The sequence below is a fragment of the Octopus bimaculoides genome, chromosome 8, assembly GCF_046866305.1.
Source record: "Octopus bimaculoides isolate indiv1 chromosome 8, ASM4686630v1, whole genome shotgun sequence".
NCBI lineage: Eukaryota > Metazoa > Mollusca > Cephalopoda > Octopoda > Octopodidae > Octopus > Octopus bimaculoides.
The window spans coordinates 30938540-30966093 of record NC_142935.1 but is presented as its reverse complement, the minus strand read 5'-3'; the positions used below and the strand labels follow the sequence as shown (position 1 = coordinate 30966093).

Sequence of the window (27554 nt, the reverse complement as noted above, 5' to 3'; positions counted from 1 at the left end):
GTACTTATTTCTCTTTAAGCCTGGTACTTATGCTATCAGTCTCTCTTGCTGAACCACTAATGTTATGGGGACATAAACACACTAACACCAGTTGTCAAGCAGTGTAGGGGACAAACACAGGCCAAAGACAAACACACACACACACATATATATATATACTGGATCTACTCAAGGTTTTGATCAGCCTGAGGCTATTGTAGAACACATTTGCCCAAGGTGCCATGCAGTGGAGACTGTAGCCAGAACCATGTGGCTGGGAAGCAAGCTTTGTTACCACACAGCCATGCTTATTTGTGTAAACTGAGACACAGTTTTAAAAATAATCAGCTAAGTAACTAATATTTTAGTAAAACTAGAAATTAGTTTAGCTGCAAGTGACTTGAAAAAACCTCAAAGCAAAATAATATTTCCTATCAAAATATGTTGATATTATACTTTCTGCTTGCCTGTTTTCTAGCAAACAGTTTATCATATCAAGCTCAAATAAAATAATAGAAGTATGAACATTTCTACAGGAGGTATCAGTAAAATAAAAGACATTGATTAGAATATGTTGAGTTTTGGGGGCCTATTTTCTTATAACATACACTTAAATTTATTAGAAAAATCTAAAGAGATTAGTGACATTAAATGATGATGATGATGTTGATAATGGTTTTCTTTTAGTTCCTGTCTACCAAATCTACTCACAAAGCTTTGCTTGGCCTGGGGCCATAGTAGAAGACACTTGCCCAAGGAACTATGCAGTGGAATTGAAGCAAAAATCCATGTGGTTGAGAAGCAAAGCTCTTAACACTCAGCCAGGCCTGTACCTATGTCATGCCTGCACTCATACTTTTAAATTGATCACACAGCAGATTTCCTAATATTGTTCATTTGTTACAATAACTAAACTTTTTTTTTTTTCTCTTAATCAGGCAATTGTTACGAGAAGTTTTAACAAAACAAATCAGCTGAAAAACATTCTTGGAGACATTCACTTCCTAATTTCATTAGATACTACATAAAATAGCAAATGATATTCTGCAAATTATAAATATTCATATATCTATGCAGAAACGCATACACATTTACTTTTGATTTGAATTCACTTAGAAAATTGTATTCAAGTTTCAGAATATCAAGCTGATTATTTCTCAAGATATAGTAAATAAATATACAATTGCAAAACAAAACTATAATTGCTAAAACACTATATATATATATATATATATATATATATATATATATATATATATATATATATAATAATAATAATAATAATAATAATAATAATAATAATAATAATAATAATAATAATAATAATAATAATAATAATAATAATGATAATAATAAATAAATATATATATATATGCTGTTATATATATAACAGTGTGTGTGTGTGTGTGTGTGTGTGTGTGTGTGTGTGTGTGTGTGTGTGTAAAAGACATTTAGAAAGCTATATTTTAAGAGGAGCTCAAACTAGAAATTTTATCTTGAAATCAGAGCTTCAAGGAAATGCTTAGCAATCCTTCAAAAGTCAATTTATTTTAGTTTGCTTTTACTAATTGAAAACTGAAAATAGTTTCTAAATAACAAAACTTGAAGCTTTAAAAAAAGCCATTGTATTTGATATTCTGAAATTGAAAGAGCTCAACAAGTTAACAGTTAGGTTATTTAATATCTATAGCTTCTTGTTTTTCTTCAATGCAGTTATCATATATTTTATCATTTGCATGACAAGAAGTTTTCTTTATCACTCACAATATTCCTTCTTGCAGTATGAGAAGGACAGCTATTGTTGTTGTTGCTGTTTAGCTTTCCATTCAAGCAGACTTTTAATCAAAGGCTTTCCAGCCATAGCCATCACTTCTTTTTAGGGATATCTGGGACTACTTCCTTCAATGCATTCTTTCCTTATTTAAAGAAAGGAGAATTTGATTTAAGAAAAATGTAGTTGTTATTTCCAACAGATTTGACAACCAGGTGGAGTTTTTTTTTTTTTTGATGATGTCTGTATTAATGTGATTTTTCTGTATAAAACTGAAGTTTAATTTGACACAGTGAGCAAATATTGACTTTAAAGAGAGGTTGAATGTATCTGTATGAAGGTATTTAGAACATTAGTTGATGTATGGAAAGAAAATGAGTAAAAGAGAAAATAAGCGATGGTAATAGAAGAAATACTGAGTTGTGGTAGAGAGCTAGAGAGTTAATCATGACAATGAAATGATGATGATGATAATGACGATAGTGGTAAAAAAGTTGGATGGATGGATGGCTACGCATACATACATACATATAGATAGAGAGATAGGCAGACAGATAGATAGACAAACAGATACACAGATAGGTAGACAGATAAACAGATAGACAGACAAACAGGTAACATTTTAAAAAGGATTTTCCTATGAGTTACTTATAAATGCACCTTGCTGACAGCTTTATAAAATTAACACACCTAGCACATATCTTTTCTTTGTTTCTACCTAAAATGTATAACAAAGTTGATACATTTTAAAGTGTGTAGAAAGAATGCAATATAAAGAAAGACTTTGTTTTCAAATATGTTAATTTTTTGGATCACTAAAATATGTTTATACTAGGAGTTCCAATATGAAGCTTGACTGTGTAATTTTTTGTTGTTGGTACGCAATCTTAATATGTAAACACAGAAACTTTGTATGTTGAGTAGAAGAGACATTAGGAATTATGCATAGCCATCTGAAACCATTCTGTATAAGATATAGATCTGTTATTAAATCACCATTATGCCTTAAATCACATTTTTGTGCTCATAAAAGCTTCAAGCCTCAAAGTTAGTTAATATTCCAATTAGTCTACATCAATCCCTCCTGCCGAAATGTATATGTTCCATTATTTTATTTGAGATTGATAATAATAACTTTTTCTCTTAGAGAATAAGCAACAAGAAGATATAAGTTTTTAGATTTTACTATTTTTCATGAAATGAAGTCAGTTTCAATTCTCATTAGATTACAAATCAAATCATAATTGACTAAAGAAGTGTATAAATCAGAAGCATCTTAGAAAAGATAAATCATTGTTTTAAGTGTTTGGATAATACAATAAATGATTTCTATCAAATGTGCAAATAGATAAGCAGAAGAAAAAATATGCATGCCATCATCATTATCACTTAATTGCATTATTAATTTAGATAAGAAATTAATTATGATTGATATATTTCTTACATGAATAAATTTTACATAATATTTTGTTGTTGTACTGTATTGATAAGTAAAATGCTATGTAGCACAATCATTTGAGCAATTGATATTTTCAGATATAAAAAACATATGAAAATAGAATCCCTTTGGAAAATCTAAAAAGTTGAGCTAAAAAATTTATGAAGAGTTTCTCTTAAGGCCGGTAAAATGGATTTTTGTTGTAGAAAACAAGACAACTTTTAGATAAAAATAATCATTGGGAGCTGACAGATTTCAACCAAAATTATAAAAATTGATAACTAATTACTCTGTTAATTATATTGATGTGTGAGAACAATATCACATGTATGCTAATGATTATGATATAACTTAGAGCTTAAGCAACATATTTAAACACACATAGCTAGTCATGCTGAAGAAGGTATTTATAACCATAACAGCATTTTGATAAAATATGTACTCTGCAATCTAAATACTCATCAATTGTTTTATGCCTTTCATTTGTCACATTAACAAAATTAAGTCCATTCATAAATTCAGTTGTTTACCTGTCACTTAAATTTTGACATATAATTGCTTTGAGAAGTTTAAGAATACAATACATTGTGATGTTTCTCTCCACAAAAAACACAAAAGCTAAAGAAAGAAAGCAGAAGTAAAATACAAAAAATATTTTACTTCTTTAAGTTTTCTCCGGAGATAAACCAAAATGAATTTTCTTTTGTTTTAAATATTAATGCCAACAAAATAAATGGAAAATTTAAACACTTTCAACAATTGAATTAATCTACGAGTTTTAATGAAGATCCACATTAATGTTGGGTGAAAACATAAGAGCATTTATCTACGAAATCATTGATTAAATGAGTTTTGAAGTTAAAAAAAGCATTTCTATGAATAATTTATATTATGAAAGCAATTGATAAAACATCGTTTACTTTTATCTGATAATTTCTCCTTTTTTTTTTTTTTTTTACACTTTAAGCAACATTTATACATAATTATAAATAGTATGATATTGTTTAGTGCCTATTATGACAACAGTTACATATCTAGATAAAAATTCACATGAACACCTGTTTGAAAGTTTGGAGTGAATGAAGTATTTGTAAAATATTTGGGGAGAGATAACAACGTGCCTTTGCATTTTATAGAATAAAACACCTTTTGTCTTACCAACAATCAGTTAATCTTTACTTAAATGAAACTTACCCCGGCTTTTAAAGTTCCAATAGGATGAAAAAAAGCCCGGAATAGGATAAATATTAAATACAATCATATAAGGTAAAGAAAGCTTGTTACAACTTAAAACCACTTGCTGTCACTGAGAATTATGTACACTAAATGGACTTCTGTGCTAGAATGTAGTGTTAGGCTGGTGACTCATTGCTATACAAGTTTTCAAGTTTTGACAGTGGCAGGTAGAACATACAAAGTTTATAGTGGGCGGGGTAAGAGGTCATATAGTTGATAGCAGGCAAAAGGGGAGTTAAAGAAAGTTGATTAGCAACAAGTAGCAAATAACAGGATAGCTTGATAAATGAATAAAAGTAGACAAAATGATATTTTAAGATATACTAATATTAACAAGAAAAAATCAATGCATTTGAAATACACAACTAACAAACAGAATAATGAAATGAAAAATACTCATAGCATTAACTTATATCTTATTGCTTTTAATTTGCAACTGCAAACATATTATTGAATCCAACGACCTGGTTGCTCTGAATTTGAATCCCAGTAAAGCAAACTTACATTTCTAATAAAACACAGAGATAGATAAGTCTCTTTTGTAATTTGTTTTTTTCTAGAAAATGCTATTCAAGAATTGAAACCACACTGATTTACTTTTTTCATTTGCTTTATTCCATTTCATTATTTTTTGTCATTGATTTTCAGTCAATAGTTTTCTGCCTTTTTTTCTTTCAAAATGTAAAAAGACTTACAGAAAAAGTGGAAAAATCTTAGAAAATATTAATTCAATAATTAAAAACAAGCTTAAATACCAACAGAAACTTGCAACAGTGTTTGAATAGATCCAGAATAATAGACACTAATAAATACCATGAAAACTTTGTAAACCATAATAATAGATTTATATATAATATACTTTTATACAAATCACTGAATATGACTATCTGCTTTAGAAAATACATATCTGTGTAAATAAATGAGTGTGTGTTCATGTGTCAATGCACATAATGATATATAGATGTGAGTGTGTGTGTGTGTGTGTGTATAAATGTATGTATATATACCATCATCATCATCATCATCGTTTTTTAACGTCTGCTTTCCATGCTGGCATGGGTTGGACGGTTTGATTGAGGACTGGCAAACCAGATGGCTGCACCAGGCTCCAATCTGATCTGACAAGGTTTCTACAGCTGGATACTCTTCCTAACGGCAACTGATTTCAAGTTTCATGGCAAATTAATACTAATGAAATGAATACTAATTTTCAAAATAAATGCTTTAAATGAAAATATAATTATAACAAATATCTTATTGGTGTAGTTTCAATAATTATATATCATAAATAGCAATAATACCGTTTAACTATTAAACAATTATAGATATAAGATTATCTTACACTTCATGGGAAATAAATCCAATACAATCAGTTATCTCCCTTTGTGGGATAAACAAACAGAGACAGCTAGGCGACACTGCTAATTACATTAATAATAGCATAAACACATCTATTATAAGAGTAACATGATGTATGACACACACATATACATACGTGCACACACAGTTGATTTCATTGATCTCAACATTCTATCTATCTGCCTATGTAATGTTCTGTAAATCAATGCAGTCATCTCTCTCCTACTCTCTTTCTCCCTCTATCTGTATGTAAGCATGTGTGTGTGTGTGTGTGTGTGTGTGTGTGTGTGTGTGTGTGTTAGAACATTGGTTATAACACTTTACAATATGTCTGTACTCTGATTTCAACTCATGCTGAGTTCATATGGGGATTTGGGATACCAATATAATGACAGTTTAAAAAATATTTAATGATAGTTCACTGCCTAAAATATATTCATCACTAAATTTATTTTTAAAAATTAAAGAAAAATTTTAAGGGTTTGGAATTATTTTTATTGTTTTATTTCTAATTAATTTTCTATTTACTGTTTTCTTTTTATTTTTTATATTTGTTTCAGTCATTTGGCTGCAGCCATGCTGGAGTAGTGCCCCTAATCAAACAAATCGACCCCAGGACTTATTCTTTGTAAGCTCAGTACTTATTCTATCAGTCTCTATTGCCAAACCGCTAAGTTACGGGGACGTAAACACACCAACATTGGTTGTCAAGCATGTGGTTGGTAAGCAAGTTACTTACCACACAGCCACTTCAATAAAATTTTTTTATTGTTTAAATATTCATTTCTTTGTAAAAGACAGTCAGCTGGCAGAATCGTTGACACACTGGACAAAATGCATAGTGGTATTTCATCCATCTCTATGTTCTAGGTTCAAATTCCATCAAGTTCAACTTTGCTTTTCATTCTTTCAGGGTCGACAAAATAAGTACCAGTTAAAGTTGGGGTCAATGTAACTGAGTTAAACTTCTCCCCTGAAAATGCTGGCCTAGTGCCAAAATTTGAAACCACTATTAATTCATTGAAAGCTAAGCAAAAAATTAAAAAAGAGCCAAAAGGTAATTAAAACTAATTTACTGTCCATAGAAAAAATCAGTTAAAATGTGATGTTTGCAGAAGTGAGATATTGATTCCATGTATTCTTGATCTGTACTTAAGTGCAGGATCATAGATAGCAAGATATTTGAAGAAATCAAAGGGATTATTGGTTTATATGCTTAAACAAATATTTTAGTTCAAGAAATATTTGCCAAATCTACACAATCCAAGTTTGGGTAGTACAAATCTCTACAAACCAACACCAAAGGATTATGTGGACATACTTCCTGCATATAAAAGGCATGGAAAGAACTTAAAATTGCAGCGACAAAAAAATCAGTTTGTGCTTAATGACATATACTACAATGTTGACATAATAAATCAACCGAGATCTGAAAACTATGATGACTATTAACTTGAATTGGTGTTTAAATTATGTTGTATGATGAATGTAAAAAGCTTGTTGAATTGTAGCATAGTCCCTGATTGGATACTGTTCAAAGATATTCTTCTTTTGTCATAAAGAAAGGATTATATCCCAAACAAATGTTGTATAATGCATGTTTCAGGTGGCTATGACTATGCAGTATCAATAAGTTAACTGTAAAGCCATAAAACCAACAGTGTTTGAGAAGAAGTGAGGTTGATATGAATAGTCAATTTAAAAGCTAGCAAGTCAACAGAATCATTGCCATACTGGGAAAAATGCTTAGTGGCATTTCATGAGTTCAAATTCCACCAAGGTCTACTTTGTCTTTCACCCTTTCAGGACCAATAAAATAAGTACCAGTTGAGCCTTAGGGAGTCAATGTAATTGACTTACACCCTTCTACAAATCTGCTGGCCTTGTGCCAAAATTTGAAACCAATATGGATGGTCAATTTTTAAGTATAATTTTTTTGAAGTTTCAAGTAAGAAATGGTTTGCTTGCAGCCTGTAGTCATTCTCCACAAATAAAATAATTGATGTCTTGTGGTTTGTTCTGGTTTTTATACAAGGCTGAAAAAATGAACTTGAAAGTAATGTAGGTATTTAGGAAAATGATTTGACAACATTTGGATAAAGACATGTTGAAGCTTACTTGAAATACAGTGAGAAATAAAAAGAATTGTTAATACAATAAGAGACAGACATTTCCGAAGCAGACCTGGAGTAAAGAGGGCATGTCATTGATGAGGTTGTGAATGATGACAAAAGGGCTTTGACAAATTTAGCTAAATGATTGATTGACTAAATGGTTCATCAAACAACTGATCAGTTAATTGGTTAAATGATTAACTAATTGACTAACGTTGATAGAAAAAAGTGAAATAGAACCAGTGCATGTGTTTATTATTGGCATAATGACCCTCCCAAGATGGAACAAAATTTGTTTCAATACATGAGTTCACATCAAGAATCTTGCAAACCAAATACAAAAACAAAATGTTTATGCAATAGTTTAGCAATTAAAGTCCCACAATTGTAAAACCACTTTGCAAAAAAAGGTTAAAATACTCAACAAAGAAAAAAAAAATAATAATAACACTAAAACTTTTAAAGAATGCCTTTAGCCTCTTTATTTCAGTGTCCCAGACAAACCATCTGAAAAGTGCATAGTCTGGCTAGAACAGCCTCTACTAGCTTACTGATCCGATAATTAGTAATCTAAATATAACTTAAATAAAACAAGAAAGTTGAACACCATGATAAACAGGACATACTATACAAAACACATAAAGCAGTCAGATTCTTATGTTCTAACTATTTTTTCAAATTGAAAAAGAGAGAAAAGAATAATATTTTATGAAAGGGCTAACATGGACAGAGTTTAGATTGTTGGCTTTTGTTAAGAGACTTCTCGTACGATTTTGTAAACTTTGTATATTTTAGATATAGAAAAGATATATGGCATGCATATGAGATCAGATTTAGGAAGAGAACTAAATGAAAACCTTTTGTAAGCTGATTGTGGTTGGTTATAATAGACCAGAAGTAAAACAAGCAAACCTTGGGATCAGATAAAAAGAAAAGAAAAAACAGCTGGAAAGAAACAATTTGACAGAATAATCTGAGTGTGTCATGAAACAATAGCTATAGAAATATGGACAACCAGAAATGAAGCTTCCATCCAAATGAATATTATTTAAATATCAAGCTTGTGAATAATATAACGATATTATTCAGAATATAAGTGCAGATTGTTTAAAATTTTAAAGAAATTTTAGATGATTAAATTTGGGAAAAAATTATCAATCATGCATGGTCTGATTCTGCATGCTCAACAAATGCTATGTTACAAACTGATAACAGCTTGGAGCTTTATACAAAAATAAATAAATAATTTCTGATCTAATTATAAAATAAAAAATATATATAAAAATACAAGAAAATTAATAAATTGCAGTATAAAAAATAAATGATTGCTAAAATAGAATGCAGCATTTTAATGCCATGGGGAAAATTTATTTGCATAATTTAATATCATGGGAAATATTTATTTGCAAAATTTTTATTTGAAGTATTCATTTTTAATATATCATAACAGGAAATTAAGAGATGAAACAACATTAATTTTTTTAATCCCTACAATAACACATTAACAGTGACAATATTATCTGCCATTATCTAACTAGTGAAAAATGATACAGCAATAATGTAAATCTACTTTAAGCTACTAAATATAAACAACTACAAATTCAGTTAGTATTTCCATTTTATATGACAAAGTAAGACAGTAAGGTTTAGATTCCACAAAAGGACACAAGCTCACTCTCAAACACAATAAATTATTTCTTGCATTTTAGTGCATAGACATAGTCCACTTAGAGAATGCAAAGGAGTGGATATATTGATTAATGTGAGAATTTTTCCTTAAAACATTTTCAATAGGAGACTAATGAAAGAATAAATAAAAGAAACATGTGATCAATAATACTTTCTGGAGTATGCCACAAATGGTGATGGCATTGAGTGCACAAAATACCTATCAGTTTATCACAGAATTTATAGAAGTCTTTAAATATACATAATATTGTACCATACCTAAAGACTGACGGTTAGCCACATTACCATGAATGTGAATTTGATTTTCAGTATTTAAGATTAAGAAGATATACATACTGTTACTTAGCATGTTAAATGGGGATTTATGGAAGCAAAAGTATTGAGTTTTCAGGAAAGCAATTTATTTTCATGAGACAATTAACTCAGATACACTTTCTTAAAGATGGCATTTTGGCAGCGACATGTGCTTTTATGTATGGCAATTATTTAATAGATATTTTTCATTTATTGAGTGTATAAAAGATGGTTAAGGGAATAAAACCCTACAGGAATATCAGGGACCCTAAGGATATACTTAACCGATATCTGGCATCCCATGCAGTTCCATGGACACTGCAAACACATTGACTTGTCTTTCCCATCATGGTGTATTCATAAGTGGAGAGGTGGTTTATGTACTGGTTACTTGCTTCTGGAACCAACCCAGATGCAACAGAGCTGGTTAAGTTACTGGCTCTGCAATACTGTCAAACACAATGAAAAAGCCAACCATTTTGACATGGGGGTAATGAGGCAAATGGCAAAAGACATCAAGCTGAGGGAGGAAAAGGATAGAGGAAAGTTTAAAAATAGCTAACAGAGAGGACCCTTCTTTCTTATTTTGGTTGTTGTTTAGCTCCATGTCAGCACTAATTAAGTAGATCTATGATAAAAGCTTTCCAGTCATGACCATTTGTCTTTCTTTTACATCAGAGACTACACTTCTTAATGCTTCCTTCTCTTTTGAAGACAGCTGTGTGTGATTTGATTGAGTTCTAGCTGTTATTTTTTAACAGATCAATCACCTGTAGGTTGTTGTTAGCACCGTTCAAAAATAGACATAACATTGTACAATGTATTTTTTTTTTTTTTAAAAGCCATAGATTGTGATTAGATGGTGATTTGGTTGCTATTTGTAGCATTTTAAGTAATCATGCAGAGGATCCATCATTGAATTGTGGTAAACCAGGTCATCTCTGATCAAACATATCTGTATACATAAAAGGCAGGATGTGTGTGTGTGTACGTAAATGTAATTTATGCACGTCCACAAATTAGCACGCATGTCACTCCAATTTTAGGACATTCGTCATGACTCTATCTACATTTTTGTCAACTTTTTCTCTCAGAGGCACTCGTGTATAGGTGTAAAAATCGATTTTCAACCATAACTTTTACCAATTTTGAAGTTTGCTAACATGGTTAAGTGAAAGTGTATGCGTGTGAGGGAGAGAGAGAAATTGTGTGTTGATGTCTGTGTGTGTGTGAGAGAGAGGGAGTGAGGGAGAGATAGAGATTGTTTGCCAGCGTCTTCTCTTTTGCACACTACACTTGATTCTTCTTATCTCCAGTTTTACTCTCAGCTCATTTGTGCTTCACATTCATAATAATCATCATCGTTATCATCATCATCATCATCATCATCATCAATTAACGTCCATTTCCAATGCTGGTATGGGTTGGACAGTTTGACACAATCCAGCGAGCTACTGGGTGGTATTGTACTTATAGAATATATATAATATTACACATTAAGTGGAGCATGTTAACTTAATCTCTTTCCAACCTTCGCACGTCCCTTACATTCAATGTTATGCTGTGATGCAACAATACATTTTGTACAAAAACCTCATAGAACCTCTCTACCAACCACCACCACCACCATTCAGAAAATGAATCCCATTGATGCCAGCAGAAGCAATAGCTCCCTAAACTTTATCCCACTCTCTTCTTAGTCTGCCTACTATACCTTCAGAACATTGCCCACCCACCAACCTCCACTGCCAATTAGGTCACCAAGATAACAAAAGCTATCAGCCACTTCTAAAGAGCCTTCAAGTACTTGAAATTATTTATTTTGTGGGTGTTCTCAATGTTATCTACTCCTACTAATATGATCAAATTTGATATGCTTCAAGAAAATTAAAATATTTTTCTCAAACAAACCTAACAAAAATGTGTATTTAAAATTATTTTGGCAAGCTTTTTTTTTATTCTTTAAGGACCTAACATTAAGAAAACAATAAAACCTTCTTGGAACTCTCTGATGAGCTTTCAATATTCAACAGTTAATTTACAATATTTGAGTTTTAGATTCTTAACACACTGAAATAAATTAAATTCAAACTAAAGTAGATTTATTTCCTTATAAAATTTCAACATGACTGTGTGGTTAAAAAGTCTGTTTTGTAACCACATGGTTACAGGTTCAGTTCTACTGCATGGCACTGGTTTGGCAAGTTTCAACTACTTTAGCCCTAGGCCAGCCAATGCCTTGTGTAGATGGATGGAGGGATGGATTTATTTATATGAGGGATTGTGACCTTAGTGGTTAGGGTGTTGCACTTATGATTGTGAGATCATGGTTCCAGTTTCAGGACTGGGTAATGCACTCTGGGTAATGCTCTGCAATCACTTGAACGCTACCTATACAGGCATTGTTGATTTGATGGAGTGAGTGAGGTCATGTACAGCACAAGCATTTGATCACTATAAACGAATCATCTGTGTGGGTTGTTCAGCATGAAATTGTGGAATTGTCTTTTTTGGACACAAGAGACTACCAAGGAGATTTAAGTAGGTGTGTGTGTGTGTGTGTGTGTGTGTGTGTGTGTGTGTGCCTGTGTGTGTGTGAGAGAGAGAGAGAGAGAGTGTTTGTGTTTGTTCCTCCACCACTTGTCAACTAGAGTTGATTTATGTACTTCCATTGAACTTAATGGTTCAGTAAAAGAGACTGATAGAATAAGTACCAGACTTAAGAATAAGTACTGGGGTAAATTTGTTTGATTAAGACCCTTCGAGGTGGTGCCCCATCATGGCCACAGTCGAATGACTGAAGCAAGTAACGAGTAAAAGATATTAATTACATCAATTATAAGATTTCATAATCATGCTGACTGACACCTCACTCTACATTCATCTTTATTGTTTACAAAATTATTGAACAGATTTTCTCAAAGAATTTCATTTGATTTAGGCGTCTTTCACTTCTAAATGTTAGTCATTTAAGTGGATGCCACTATTTATTATTTCAAAATGAAAATCTCAGTTTTGACTGAATAAGTAATTAAATTAGGCAATCATAGCCAACCTTCAAATTGTAGGCTGATCATAAATTTCTTTTGAAGGAGATATTGAAGTATATTCAGTAATTCAAAATTCAATTTCAGTACAAAACTTCTGAGACAGAACATCGCAATGATAATAACTAGCAACAACAGTCGGTGTTTCTTTTGCATAATAACCAATATCTGTTTAGCTCTGCATCAACTTAATAAAAGATTTCTGTATATTCATCCACCGACTATCGCAGCAGGGTTGATTTATTCTATTCAGCATGAACATCAAAGGGTTATATTATTTTTCGAATAACCAAATTAGATCAGTTCTAATTCTTATTAGTTTCTATATATTCATTTTGTGATGGCTTAAGGCATTTGCCTTTTTAAACATTTACAAAGTTTCTATTTCTTAGCATTCCTTGGTTTCCACTACAATGTCACAGTCATATTGTTATCTACAAACAAACACAATACTTTTCCTACATTAATGTAAACATACTAAAATTTTGATACTTTTTGTGAATCTAAATTTTAGGGAGATACTGAATTATGAATATACTTAAAAAGATTAACAGTTGGTGTCTGAAATTCAAAACTTCATCAAAATAAAATATCTAGTTAAATAGTCTGTCTTATCGTACAAACACTAGATTATGTGTAATCTGTTGTTATCAGAAATACAATAGGCAAACAGATATTCACTTGACAAACTCCTGTGTATAATCAGCCCACAACATATATAGGACAATAAAAGCAAAGTGGTTTCCTGTAATTAAACAGCTTCTTACTAGATTTCATGTACACAATGTTTGAAGTTGAAGATGAGCAAAGAATATTAAGATACTGAAAACATATTCAAAAATCATGCGCCATGAGTCATACAAAGAAAAGAAATAAGAAAAACAAAATCACGGTAGTCTTATCAACCACAAAAATTGCCGTTAAATGATAAAAGGTTTTAACATAACTAATTGACAGTTAACCTCATTATTATTAGTAGCATCATTGTTATGAATGATGGACAAATTGTTTTAAAAACTTTTGTAAGTTTAAGTCAATGAGTGGATTTACTACAGTTTAATAATTAAAAAAAGAAAAAGAATAAAAATAAAAGTACATGTATCAGGTAAAATTTGTGACAGAAATAATCTTTGAAAATATTTTGTCCTGCTTTTCTTATTTTGTTTATTAAAGAGTCGAGCATAGTTGTAGCTTATATATTTGACATAACACATAAAAGTAAAATTAAGAATTAGAAAATATCACACTGGAGATTGAAATTTACGTCGTGCTCTCAAGAAATACTCTATCACATATTTTTGGAGAAGTGTTTCACAGGGTAACCTCTTTAGAACTGCACAAATTTCTCTGCTGCCCTGGCTTGAAGCAGTTGACCTAATTTGTTCAGCTACAAAATCTTCTGCATTTGTAAAATGACATTAAATGTAAATAAATTGTTTTTTGGTTGTTACATTTGTCAAAAGCTAAATCTACAATACTATTGTCCAGAAACCACATCAGTTAATTAAATCTGTCTCTTTGATCACATAAGCATTGATTTAATGGGTCCACTAACAAGAAACAAACATCTGTTGACTGACATTAATAAATATTCACAATTTCCTTTTGCTTCTCCTCATTGCAACATTTCTTCATAAACTGTCATGTCTTCTTTGGCTACATCATTTTCTATTTTCAGTTATGTCCACTCAGATTGAAAACTCACCTTCATGTCTTCCAAACTGAAGTCTTTCTTGCATGACAGAAGTGCCCTAGCAAGCCTCTCAATCCCATACTACCCTACCTGAAATGAATATTATGTTGGTGTCACCTGGAAAACCATGACGTTTACTCTAAAATCTAAAATTCCATCCATGGAAATCTATTCTACCTGACATCTTATATTTAATGTGATCTTTATTGTGTACATCCCGAAACTCAGAGACATTTCATCTCATCTTGCAAAAACAACTTTAGGAATGAGAATGATAACCTGGCAAGCCTTGATTCTTATGAAGAGGTATTCTTTTACTCTTTTATTTTTTTACTTGTTTCAGTCATTTGACTGCAGCCATGCTGGAGCACCACCTTAAGAAGTTTTAGTCAAACAAATCAACCCCAGGACTTATTCTTTGTAAGTCTTGTACTTATTGTACCAGCCAATTTTGTCAAACTATAACTTAGCGGTTCAGCAAAAGATACCGATAGAATAAGTACCAGGCTTTAATAAAAAAGTACTGGTGTGGATTCATTTGACTAAAAATTCTTCAAGGTGGTGCTCCAGAATGGCTGCAGTCTAATGACTGAAACTAATAAAAACTGAAAAGAAAAGAAAGAAGAAAAAATATCAAAAGACCTATCATAAGATAGGATTAAACTCAAATATTGAAATTTTGAGATATTCTAAAAATATTGTATGTATATATATATATGTGTGTGTGTGTGTGTGTGTGTGTGTGTGTGTGGTGTGTGTGTGTGTGTGTGTGGTGTGTGTGTGTGTGTGTGTGTGTGTGTGTATGTATATAGTTTTACATTTTTGGAAGGAAAGAATGAAATAATTTCATGTAAATATGGCTAAATTTCTGAAAGATTCGGCAATTACAACCAATTACCATTGCTGCAATAATTACTCTTGTAAACTACTATTTCAATAGTTCTGCTAGGTGTCAGAGGAACTTTTAGTAAATTAAAGCTTGATTTATAATGACTTTCATCTTAGCTTTGCATATTTCATCAAGGGATCGTTTTACTTTGTAATTTAATCTGTCAATTATCATGCAAGAATTGTACTAATATCTTTACACCTAAATATCTAAATGTACTCGGTACACCAATGTTAATTAGAGACAATGTAGCCATACAGCTTTTTTATCTTGTCATTGCTGGTCATTTTGCTATAAACCAATTAAGTAGGAAAGCAGCAATATTGGTTTACAGTGACAGGTTCAGTCCCACTGCATGGCATCTTCAGCAAGTGCCTTCTAGTATGCTCAAAGCTGACCAATGCCTAGCGAGTGCATTTGGTAAACAGAAACTGAAAGAAGCCTATCATGTGTGTGTGAATATTCTTTACTCTTCCTCTTTACTTGTTTCAGTCATTTGACTGCAACCATGCTGGAGCACTGCCTTTAGTCGAGCAAATCGACTCCTGGGAGTTATTCTTTGTAAGCCTAGTACTTATTCTATCGGTCTCTTTTGCTGAACTGCTAAGTGATGGGGACATAAACACACCAGCATCGGTTGTCGAGCAATGCTAGGGAGACAAACACAGACACACAAACATACACACACACACACATACATATACATATATATGACAGGCTTCTTTCAGTTTCCATCTACCAAATCCACTCACAAGGCTTTGGTCGGCCCGAGGCTATAGTAGTAGACACTTGCCCAAGAGGCCACGCAGTGTGACTGAACCCAGAACCATGTGGTTGGTGAGGGGAAAAATTGGTGAAAGAGTACAGGAGCCTTGTGGAGATTTAGGTGTTTTCACTCAATAAACACTCACAACGCCCGGTCTGGGAATCAAAACCACAATCCTATGACCGTGAGTCCACTGCCCTAACCACTGGGCCATTGCACCTCCACACTAATCAAGTAAAAGATATAAGAATAATGACATGACACAAAAAATAAGAAATGGAGGCAGAGGAGTGTAAGACTTACACAAACTTCATGTTGGACTTCAACCAATGAAAAAAGAGTATTTTAAAACTAAAATTGGTCTACAAAGAAAAGGTAGTGCTGATGTCTTATACAATAAATACACAACAAATCTATATGTGCATGTACTTGTGCTGGGCATGGCTTTGAAAAGTAAACACACATTTTAAAGCAAGCTGTTGTCTTGCTGTTATATTGTTTGCCTTGTTATTTACACACAAGGCTTGTGAGTGGATTTAGAACACAGAAACTGAAAGAAGCTTGTTGTATACATGCACACACACGTGCGCATGTTTGTGTGTGTGCTTGCGTGTGAGTGTATGTATGTGTGTGTGTGTGTGCATGCGCGTGTATGTGTGTGTGTGAGAGAGAAAGAGAGAAAGAGGAGACAGTATATGTTTGTATCTCTGTCTTGACATTGCCTGACCGTTGTAAATGAGCACCATTCATTTCCAATATCCTGCAAAAATATGTCTGGCCATGGGGAAATATTACTCCGCTTGGAAACGAGTAATGGTCAGCAACAGGCAGGGCATCTGGCTGTAGAAAATCTGCCTAAATAAACTCTATCCAACCCATGGAAGCAGGGAAAAGTGACTGTCAACATGATGATGATGATGACAACAACAACGACGATGATGATGGTGGTGGTGGTGGTGGTGGTGCTGGTGCTGGTGGTGCTGGTGCTGGTGGTGCTGGTGGTAGTAGCAGCAGCAGCCAGTTTTACAAAGGGAGTAGCATAGTCAACTGAATCAATTCCAGTTTATTACACATTTTATTGAACTGAGAGAGATGAAAACAGAAAGCAACCTTCATAGAATTTGGACACAGACTGAGAGGTCTGGATCAAAATATGGCTAAGCTTCTAGTTTGGTGTCTTTACATCATTGAACCAATGACTCTGTCACAATAATACGAATGTTGCAGAAGAAAGTTTAATTCATTAAGCCATAGATACGTTGTTCAGTAACATACTATGTCATATTTCAATATTCTCTTTCAGTTATCTAACAGACCAACCAAAACATTCATATGTAAAGCATGCCACATAGGAATTGATTCAGAAACTATACAGGCAATACATGAATACTCTTCTAAGTGAAGTAACTCGAAGAGCATTAATAGCTTATAAATATTTTCTATATATATATCACTAAATTATTAACAAGCAGCAATGAAATTAAATTTATGATCGACTTTTAATAACAATTAATAATAAAATTGTCTAGGAAACCATCCAGCAATAATGAAATTATCAAGTATTTTCAATATTGTTTTAAAGGTTTGGATTAATATTTTAATGATTAAGCACATAAAATACTTCATTTTAACTTTTCATTTTTAACTTTTCTTTTACATTAAGTTTCCCAAGAATTAGGTGGTTTTGCATTGAAACAATCGCTTCTACAACTTACTTTATATTCTTCACACTATTGGCCACCCAATTCACAAATAAGGAATACAAATCGGTTTCTGTCAGTCAGGCAAACCTTATCCGGAAGCATACTACAACAGCGAGTTAAACATCTGAATTCATTGCATATAACCAATTGTTCAACAACTTAACTTTACAGTCACTATGTTTCATTAGTTATTGTGCCTCTATTTTCTGAGCATGAAATTTTCAAAATCCAAAACATGGCCGATGCCAGTCCCCCACTGACTGGTTCCCATGCTGGTGGCACATAAAAAGCACTATCTGAACGTGATCGATGCCAAGCCCACCTGACTGGCTCCTGTGCCGGTGGCATGTAAAGAGCACCCACTACACTCTCAGAGTGGTTGGTGTTAGGAAGGGCATCTAGCTGTAGAAACATTGCCAGATCAGATTGGAGCCTGGTGTGGCTGCTGGCTTTCCAGACCTCAGTCAAACCGTCCAACCCATGCCAGCATGGAAAACAGACGTTAAACGATGATGATAATGATGATGATGTTATTAATAGTCACAGACACAGTCCTGTGGTTAAGAAGCTTGCTTTCCAACCACAATGTTCTGAGTTCAGTCTCACTACACAATACCTTGAGCAAGTATCTTAGCCCAGGGCCAACCAAAGCCTTGTAAGTGAGTCTGGTAGACAAAAAGTGAAAGAAACCTGTTGCGTGTGTGTGTAATCATCATCATCATTATCATCATTGTTTAACGTCCGTTTTCCATGCTGACATGGGTTGGACGGTTTGACTGAAAACTGGTAAGCCGGGGAGCTGCACCAAGTTCCAGTCTGATTTGGTAAGGTTTCTACGGTTGGACGCTCTTCCTAATGCCAACCACTCCGAAGGTGTAGTGGGTGCTTTTTTACACTGGCATTGGCCACGACTACGATCTCACTTGGCTTGACAAATCTACACAAGCACGTGTGCATATATACATGTGTGTGTGTGTTTGTGTGTGTGTGTGTGTGTTTAGAGGTGAGTGTGCCCATGTTTAGGTTCTATTTGTCATAATATAGTGTGATAATTATGAGTGTCACTGTTATACAAGCAGAGTCGTTAATTTCCAATATTCTGTGAAAACATAACCTGCAATGAGGAAATATTACCACCATGATAGGAAACAGGTAGGGCTTGGCTATACAAAGGTACCAAACTGGAGAAAAGTTGCTACAATAAATCCTATCCAAGCATTGAAAAGTGGATATTAAACTATGATAGTGATAATTAGCTAAAAATGCCAGATGTTAACAAAATAATGTTGACAAATTGATATTATATGGAGACTACAAGAAACTAATTAAAAATGAAATTATAACAAAACTTAATTTGTCTTCCTTAAGTACTTTTCTCTAAAATAACAATCAAACTCTTCAAATGGTTACACCCAAGACTATTTTTATGGATAGTCTTTCAAATATATTAGTCTCTCAAAAATATTAAAATATATATACTATGTTCTAACATTACTTTTTTTACTTCAAACATACAAAGACAAAACTCATATAAATTGCAAGACAATGTTCATGTAAATCGCACCAGAGATTTCAACCACATGCTATGATATCGATAGCTTTTACAGGCAGTAGAATATGTTAATCAATAATAGAGACTTTTATCAAATGAAGAGCATATTTAAATTTTATAATGGCCTGTATATTTAACTCGTGATTGGAATATCTAATAAGAATCAGCAGACTCAATTTTCAAAAGGCAGGAAACATTAATAGCAAAGAGGTAATTATACCTGAAAAGATAAAATATTTAGAGCTCATAAAACAATTTCAATATTTTGTCATGATTTGAAACATTGAAAAAAATTCTTGCCTCAAGTCATACAGCATTGAATAAAAAGTTGGCAACAAATTAAAAATTTATTGATTTATAATAATTTGAATTACTGAAAAATTAGAGAAGAACGAAGATTTAGAATAGGTCTAAACAGTAACAATTTAATGGAAAGACTGATTTGTTTAACTAAAAGAGTCTAAGCCTCAAGAAAGTAATTCAGATCAAATGACTATTGGATGGAAATCTTCCTCCGGTAATAATTAGCATTTTTAACTAACATTTCTATAAAATTTATTTTTCTAACTTTCTACTTATTTAAAAGATCAATTTAAAATTTAGATATTTTTGTTTTCATTAATAAAACTTTTATATTTGGTTGATAGTGCAGTGTCCAGCATGAAAGCCACACCATCCTTCAGCTAGTTTGGGCTTAACAATATCTTTACAATTCTTTTCCAGATATGTGATGTAGACTTTACTGGAGAGATTCAACAAAACGATTACCCTATAATTAGAGCACTCACTCATTTCCCTTTTTAAAAATTGAGATGACCGCTTCAGAATGCCATTGCTTTGGTATCTTTACAGAGGTCCAAGCCATGTGATGTACACAAGTCAGCCAGAGAATACTTTCACTATTTAAGGTCTTCAACATCTCAAACTGAATTTCCTCCTCTCCAGGAGTCTTGTCATATTTCAGCATGTGTTACTGTTCCCATGCCTTGCAGTTTCGTGATAGTTATAAACTAGCATCATTATCATGCAAGAAGTGTCCTTTGTTTCCAGTCTTCAACAAAAACATGTCTGATCATGGAGAAATAACAGCTTACTTGGAAAGAAGTGACAGTTAGTAGGAAGGGCACACTACCACAGAAAAATCTGCCTGGACAAATTCCAGCCAGCCCATGTGGGTATGGAAAAGTGGATGTTAAAGGACAATGCCAATGATGCCAATGCCACCACTGCTGCTGCCAATGACAATGATTCCACTAGTTATGAAAATCTTTCTTTTAGGCTTTGAATAACTTTCATAATGAAGAAATACATTTCTTTTAAAACCAGTCTATATCCATATATAGTCATAATTATGTTTGTTTATTTCTTGTTATACATTTGTGTCAGTTCCAATAAAAGGGATATAATTAGATACTGTGACAGAAGCAAAGAGTTTTAGAAAACAGTAGGTTTGATTCTCTGCTCAGATCCTAAAATGAATCCTCAGCATCTGTTTGATCTTTCAAGTGAGATAAACACTTCTGATGATTCTAGAAATGCAACGAGACAATTGATTGGGTGCAGTTCTCTGGATGCTAATGATTTGGCACAGCTGACTGGACATTCAACCTATTTCGACAATAGTGCGTTTAAGTGCTGGAGGCAAAAGCACACACACACACGAGTGCAGAAATATATGCATATACTTAGAAAGAGTGAGAGAGAGAGAGAGAAGGAGAGAGAGCGAGAGAAGGAGAGAGAGAGACATTACACTGTATTGATTGAGCACAGTTGACATAAACACTTTAACTTTCTTAAGAAAGAGAGAGACAGAGAGACAGAGAGAGAGACAGACAGACAGAAGGAAAGAACAAATGAAACACTTAAACATCTAGTGCCAAATAAGTCTGCATCAAAATAGGCAGCACCAAAAAAGCTGAGACAAAATGTCTCCTACTTTCCTGAAAGCATCATTGTCATTTATTACAAGTGAACTTTGAGCTGAGGTGATGAAAATATTAAAGCTGACAATATTTCCCAGTCAGCACTCATCATTAGCTTTGTTAATTATGGTCTGCAATTTTTAAAGAACTCCAACATATATAAACCTTATATTTTTGTTGGTACATTAAAGAACAGAGACACAGATCTTGGATGTTAAGAGATGACCATTTTGTATAACCAATTAAATGTTCTACACACCTGATATAATTCACTGGAGTATCACTCATCTTGCAATTACAATTCTGCAATCAAGTAATCATCTGGGTACTGACCAATGAGAAGCTGAGCATCCATCCAAAACCATGGTCAAGACCCTGGTGGTGGATGTTGGTGCAGTAGTTAACACATAGACTTAGCACAATGATGATGAAAGAAGAGATATGGTACATCCATAGTCATAGCCAACACAAGTTTATAGCATAATTTAAATGGGAATTTTTAGTTCTTTTCAGCTTTGTAAGTTGGAATATCACACAGGCATAAATAATTAAATAAGTTCTGATGATAAATTTATACTGCAATCAATGTTATTTCATTTAGAACTTAAGTACATAGCTTCTTTGATTGATTTCGCTTTCCAATTTTAACGTACTATGCTTGTTCCATTTCGTGTCATTGTTGAAAAAAATTTCTTGTAAATCTGAATATGCTTTTTTGATTTTAACTTTTTTAAAGAAGTACCAACTAAATCCACAAGACATATATCAAAATTAAATAGAATTTTAGAAATAGAAAATATCAAAATAAAAGAGAACTTCCAGAAGATTCTATTGAAGTTGAAAAAGAAAGAGACAAGTTAACTTGGCACTTTGGAGTTTCAGTCTTTGTGAAATTATAGAATCAAAGAAAGCAGAAATAAAATGAATATATAAAAGTTTATTTTCAATGCTTCTAAACATAGAAATATATTCTCGAAGATCACAAAGCTCTTGAACCAAATTACAGATGTTTCAGATAAATTATCTATCCATTTTTCTAAGTATATAGAAGCTGCAATAGTTAGGCAATATTGGTATTATATGCTTAAATAATGAAGCTAGAAAACCATCTGGTCTTGAAGTTTTACCTCAGAGCCATTTAACAAAATTATTTTAATCTCTTTTGCATATGTACATATTTGATGAGCTCATTTATCTCAGGCCTTCATTGTAAATTCATAATACATTTAAAGCTATTCATGTTAAAATATAATTTTGTACAACCGCTTAAATGCTGTGCAACCCTGAAGTAATGCAATGGAGTGTCACTCATCTTGTTATTATATGCCTGCAGACAAGTTATCTTCTAGGAACTGACTCTTGGGATGATGAACTATGAACATCCTTCCAAAACTATGGTCGAGACATGGAAGATTCTGGAGCAGTAATTGCTCATGAACTCTTAGAACACTCATGGTGAAACAAAATATAGTGTATGTCTGTCATATTATTAAACATGGGTTTAATAATAATAATAATAATAATAATAATAATAATAATAATAATAATAATCCTTTCTACTATAGGCACAAGGCCTGAAATTTTGGTGGAAGAGGCTAGTTGATTACATCAACCCCAGTATTTCACTGGTACTTGATTTATGAACCTCGAAAGAATGAAAGGTAAAGTTGACCTCGGTGGAATTTGAACTCAGTATGTAGCAATGAATGAAATACCACTAAGTATTTCGTCCAACGTTCTAACAATTCTGCCAGCTCGCCACCTTGATGATGAAGAAGAAGAAGAAGAAGAAGAAGAAGAAGAAGAAGAAGAAGAAGAAGAAGAAGAAGAAGAAGAAGAACAAGAACAACAACAACAACAACAACAACAACCATAGCAGCAGCAGTGGTGACAACTTATACATTGCATAAAGACTTTGAAGTTAGCTTTGTGGTCTTTGAGAGTACATCTCCTTTAACGCCTATGTGATATAATTCTTGGGAGAGAATACATACATTTGCGGCTGAAGATAGCTTTATATTGTCAATTATACACTGATGTAACAACTATAAAACTATAAAGCTTGAAACACGTGTACCACAGAATCCTTTGTGTTTTTGTTTTTTATTTTTGCATTTACAATTTATATATATATATATATATATATACACACACACACACACACACACACACACACACACACACACACACACACACACACACACACACACACATATATATATATATATATATATATATATATTGATGCTCCAGCATGATCACAGCCCATGGCTGAAATGTATAAAAGAATAAAAGAATATATATCTTTCAAAACATTGAAAATAAATTTCAATACGTTTTGTGTCTGCTGCCTTTGAAGCAATAATTTCACAACAGTTGAAATTCCAAGGTGCCAAACTAAATTGAAGTGTTTTTTTTATTTTTTCCAATCTTAGTTCAATATATGAGCAATTTTTTTTTTCAGAATTTGATATTTTCAGTTGCTAAAATTTGATTTAATTTTGACATGTGGTTTTAGTTGGTATTTTTTTGCCAAATTGAAACAAAAGACTAAATTCAAATTTGCAAGAAAATTTTCATTTTACTCCACAAGAACACAAAATAGTATAATAGAAATATAATAAAGACTAAATCACTGAAACTAACATTTTGAAACAAAAAATATTTAGGATTTCATTATTGAAAGTATTTATAAAATAATTCATGGAGGGGACAGGTGGAGGAGGAGACTGGGAGGGTTGGCTTGAGAAGGGAGGATGTCCAAAACCAGATAAGATGGCAAGATGGTGTGAGGGAGGTTGCTATGGCATTGAGGTAGATCTGGCCACCCCTGATAATGGGGACAAAACCTGGATTCAAAATGATGGATGATGATGATGAATTCGTGTAGGTGCCAAGCTAGCAGAATTGTTAGCAGGTTTGACAAAAAGCTGAGTTCAAATCTCACCCAGTTCAATTTTGCCTTTCATCGTTTTGGGATTGAGAAAATGAAGTACCAGGCAAGAACTGTTAATTTTTAGAATGATATTGTAGGGTTGGTGTGAGAAACCAGATCAGGCCAGTTTGAACATAAAACAGGTAGAATATTTCAACTGGATATGGCTGGTTCAAATGGTAAAGAGTTAAACATATTATATTGTACCTTGGACAGATCATTATGCCAATAACAATAACTTGCATTGGTTCAATTTAATTTCTTTTATTATTATTAATCAATTGGTTAATCAGTTGACCAATTAACTCATCAATTGTTTGATTAATTGTTTGGTGAATCAGTCAATCAGCTTGGTTTTTTTCAAAGTCCTTTCATCACCATTCGCAGCCTCATCAATGATATGCCAGCTGAAAGAGCTAGTTGACTAAACACACCAAAAAATCAGATTAAATTCATTTTAGTTCATGAACTAATGTTTGCGTCTATTCATTAAATGTAATTAAAAATTTCAGAGGTACCCCTTTACTTTAAGCAGATTTGATTAACATTAATCTGTGAGCTAATGTTACCCTCTTCCTTATTGCAAGATTAATTTTAATTAATTAAATTTTTGGTTCAATACTCTAAATATTTTAGAGCTCTCACTACTACAATAACACATTTATTTTGGGTCTTGAAAGAAAATGAAAAATATCGTATTTGTAATGGAGATGAGAAAAACTAATAAGTTTAAAATAATGCCATATAAGTGGAGAATCCAGCAACTAGTCATTTTAAATTGATGCAAAGGTTGACTTTTGATATCATATTGAAAGTAAAGACCTAAATGACAATTTTAACCCAAATGGACATGGGTCAGTTCCCTATATGAAATAATATTATTTACATGAATTCTAAAAATCATTTTATCAAATCATCAAAGATTCCTAACAGAAGCCAAAATTTAAAGAGGGCAAAATTAAGTGTATTAATTAGTTTTATGTGATAGAAACTGTGAGGAAGCCAATTGTATAAATATATATACATATATACATGAATGCGTGTGTGTGTGGGAATAGAGAATCTGTTCCCCCACTGCTTGACAATTGGTATTAGTTTGTTTACATTCCTGTAACTTAGTGGGTCAGCAAAAGAGATCAATAGAATAAGTAGCAGACTTTGAAAAATATATAAGTAACGGTGTTGATTTGTTTATTTGACTAAATCCTTCTAAGCAATACTCCATCATGGCCACAGTCTAATGGCTAAAACAATTAAAAGATATCATTAAATAACTTGTAAAATATAAAATGACATTCTTGTCTGTTGCTTGTGCATTCATAGTGATTAGCTTGCTTCATAAAACTTTTAACATGTTCCTGTGGAGCTAGTGTTCATGCATTTGTATGTCTAGAATTGTTGGGTAATTTTGTCTGTTGTGATGTGAAAAGGTATGATTAGACTGTCACCAGTAAATAGTGTCTCTCATACAGTGTGTGTGAAGTGTAAGGATGCGTGTGCATTGCAAGGACAGACAGCACGAGTGATAGAACAAATTATTGTGGTACCCTTGGAGGTCCTCAATAATTATATAGTCATACCATTCTGGAAGGTAGTGAACCTCTAGTGAACCTCCTTCATGTTTATTTATTTTAACGTATTGATTTAGTAAATACACTATAAACATATATGAGCATGTCTAGATATGCAACTATATGCATGAGAATACATACATAAAACATACAAATCTGCACATACATACATAATACGTACATACATACATACGTACATACATACATACATACATACATACAAACAAACAAAAATACTCTGTTGTTGATATTGAAATTCCAATGAAGGAGCCTTGGATGTAGGTTAGAAACCGGTTCTTTCTCTATTGGCAAGAAACTCTGAAATAAACTGAATAATGATATATACATATTTAAGTAAAATTCATATACGGTAATCTCACTATTCACTAGAATTTAGGAATTATTTGTTAGGCCTTATATGTATATCCTATACAATAGAGTAAAAATTTATTTCTTTGGGGAACTTTAAGGATTCATACAACACATACACAAGACCAGTTTTCAGAGCATTAAGGAGACAAAGGATGAACATTTCAGTCGACCTTTGGCTATTTACGACATTTAAAACACTGTCCATAACACATAAATAAATTGTTTAAGAAAGCTAAATGATTATGTTAATTAAAATATCCAGTGACGGTAAGATTAGTATCGATTGCGACAGGGCTTCACATACACACAGTTCCACAAGCATTAAATAGCAAGAAGTAATATAAGGGAGAAAACTCCTGATAAACCGATATTTTCGAATTATTAGCGATTCTTGATATTCTGATGCACATATCGATCATCCTTCACAGATACAGAAAGCTTCAATCCATTTCTAAATAATATCATTCATAAAACGTTTATTTATTTATTTTTTCGATGATACAACACAAAATATTTATAACAATCATAATAATGGTTTCAAATTCTGACACATGGCTTTGAAGGGATGGTGAAGTCATTGACCCCACCCCCACCCCAGTGCTTGACTGGTACTTATTTTATTGCCCCTGAAAGGATGAAAGGCAAAGTCAACTTCGGCAAGATTTGAACTCAAAACGTAAGCTGGAAATAATAAATGAAAAATATCTTCACTTAAATTTTGCATTTGATGTTTGTTGCATATGGATTTAAATTTGATAAGTTATAAAATATTGGTTGTGTTCTCAAGCCACACCTAAGAAAGCCTTTCCACACACAAGGTGCACAGGCCACAATGTCAAAACAGCTACTGGTTTAAACACTATTACATTATTAATAGTAAAGCAAAGATAGTGGAAACAAATAAATATAATTTATTGAAAGTTAATGCCTTTTTCTTTATCTGACACGTACATATAGCAAATTCTTCTATGTCAGAATTACACTAAAACTGATATCATTGCAGAATAAATGGAAAAGTTAATTAGTGATGTTTTCAACTCAAATGCATGACCAAAAATATAAATGAAGTGAAATTTGAGGACTCCACATATCATTGTCATATAATATCCATGTAAAAAGCACTTAGTTCACTCTATAAGGTGGTTGGTGTTAGGAAGGGCATCCAGCTGTAAAATCCCAGCCAAAACAGACAGTGAAGCCTGGTGCAATCTTCTGCCTAACCAG

At 32.6% G+C, this 27554-nt stretch overlaps 1 protein-coding gene across 4 annotated transcripts in view; it reads right to left on the bottom strand.

The window, feature by feature from the left end:
* Positions 1–27554, bottom strand: part of LOC106873316 (mitogen-activated protein kinase kinase kinase 13-B) — a 204224-nt gene that overhangs the window by 154581 nt on the left and 22089 nt on the right. Inside the window, exon 1 of one of the 4 annotated variants that reach the window (XM_052970020.2) lies at positions 4383–4614. The exons of 2 other annotated variants lie outside the window; for them this stretch is intronic. The gene's annotated coding sequence lies outside the window, so the exon portion shown is untranslated. Of the gene's footprint in view, positions 1–4382; positions 4615–27554 lie in introns of those variants that run through there. One more of the 4 variants, XM_052970024.2, reaches the window with a different exon arrangement.